Source organism: Eumetopias jubatus, unplaced genomic scaffold (assembly GCF_037043125.1).
Source record: "Eumetopias jubatus isolate StellerSeaLion01/CBP00866 unplaced genomic scaffold, mEumJub1_p1.0 scaffold_3, whole genome shotgun sequence".
Lineage (NCBI taxonomy): Eukaryota > Metazoa > Chordata > Mammalia > Carnivora > Otariidae > Eumetopias > Eumetopias jubatus.
In genome coordinates this window covers 105,864,729-105,866,620 of record NW_028274809.1, presented here as the reverse complement: position 1 = coordinate 105,866,620, position 1,892 = coordinate 105,864,729, and the positions used below count along the sequence as shown (strand labels likewise).

At 39.9% G+C, this 1,892-nt stretch overlaps 1 pseudogene; it reads left to right on the top strand.

The window, feature by feature from the left end:
• Positions 1 to 1,568: 1,568 nt before the first annotated feature.
• Positions 1,569 to 1,689, top strand: LOC114207362 (U4 spliceosomal RNA; annotated as a pseudogene).
• The last annotated feature ends 203 nt before the right edge of the window (positions 1,690 to 1,892 follow it).

Below are 1,892 nucleotides of genomic sequence, written 5' to 3'. Positions count from 1 at the left end.
TAATACAATCAGTCTATTTTAAGTTGAACCACATTATAAAAGCACTGCTTTTTACTCCCCCCACCCACATTTCATGATTTTGATGTCATATTTTACATCTCTTTATTTTGTATATCCTTTACTTATCATAGTTATAGTTGATTTCACTATATTTGCCTTTAGCATTCATGCTAGCTATATAAGTGGTTAGATCCAATACATTTACTATATATTTACTTTACCAGTGAGATTCTTTTCTTTCATATATTTTCTGGTTATATCCTTTTCTTTGTAGCTTAAAAAAATTCCTTTAACAATTCTTATAAGGTAGGTGCCTGGATGGCTCAGTTGGTTAAGTGATTACCTTCAGCTCAGATCATGATCCTGGAGCCCCAGGACTGAGTCCTTGCAAAGTCACAACTGAAAAAATCTGCTGATAGTCTTGCAGGGTTTCCCGTGTATTAGTTATTTTTCTCTTGCTACTTATAAGGTTTTTTTCTTTATCTTTATCTTTTGACATTTTAATTATAATATGTCTTGGTGTGGATCTCTTTGGATTCATCTTGCTTAGTACTCTCTCTGGGCTTTCTGAAGCTAGATGTCTATTTCCTTCCTTGGGCTAGGAAAGCTTTTAGCCATTATTTCTTCAAATAAGATTTCTGCCCATTTCTTTCTCTCCTCTCCTCTGAGACTCCTATGAAGTAAATGTTAATACACTTGATGATGTCCCACCAATCCCTTAAGATATTATTATTGTTATTATTAATTTCTTTTTCCTGTTCTATTTGAGTGATTTCCATTACCCTGTCTTCTAGGTCACTGATCCATTCTATTGTATCATTTAGGTGCTATTGGGAACATATTTCTCTATTTCTTCATTTTGCTTGATTCTCCGTGTTTCTGTGTATTATGTGAAACAGCTCTCTCTCTTTGTCTTGAAGGAATGGCTCTGTGTAAAATATGTTCCTTATCATTTAACCTTTCCATAGTGCTTGGTTTTCTCTTGTGTTCACTCTGCTTGTTTACAACTTGTGTGGTCCAGCAATAAAATTCTCCCTAGTGATTTGAGTTGGATACTCAAGGGGAGTCCTCTATGTGGGCTGGTGAACTTGTTGGCTCTGTTGAGATTGCATGAGCAGCATGGGGAGGCAGGACTTCTCACCTGCTATATCTATCCATTGGGGCTGCATGAGTGGTGTGTGGTGGGGAAGGACATGTCTCTTCACTTGCTGTGCCAGTTGGAGCAGCACAAGCAGCAAGGGGGTGTGGATTTGCTCACTCTCCATGCCTGAAATACTGCATGAGTGGTGGGGGGAGCAGGAGGATTCACCTGCTGCTGTTAGGTCATTAGAGTGAAGGTGCAAAAATGGTGCCCACCAACCTCAGTGCTGGTAATGTAGAGGGGGCCCAGAAATACGTCATCTACCAGAGTTCTGTTTCTGGAGATTCCCAACAGACTTCTGCCCCTATGGCAGTTTAGCAAGTGATTCTTCTTTACTTACAGTCTAGGCTCTTTTCAAACTGCTGCTTTTTGTCTTGGGTCCTGATGGAAATGGGTCTGCACACAAGCCCTTAAAGAGCAGAAACTTAGCTTTGAGCAGTGGCAGTATCGTAGCCAATGAGGTTTATCCAAGGCACGATTATTGCTAATTGAAAGAGCAGAAATTTCATTCTCTACAGCTCTTGAATGTAATCATAGCTTTCCAAAGCCAGATGTTTTGGGGGCTTGTGAGAACTGAGGGTTGGAGTTCCTGGTGTGGTGTTACTCTGTAGAAGAAACTCCATTTATATATGTTTGTTTTTTGAGATTCTTACGAATTGTGGGTTGCTACCTCAGGGGTGGAGTTGTGAGTACAAATGTTTCTCTGCTTCTCCTACCTATCTCAGTGTGGTCCTTCCATCCTTTGTTGTAG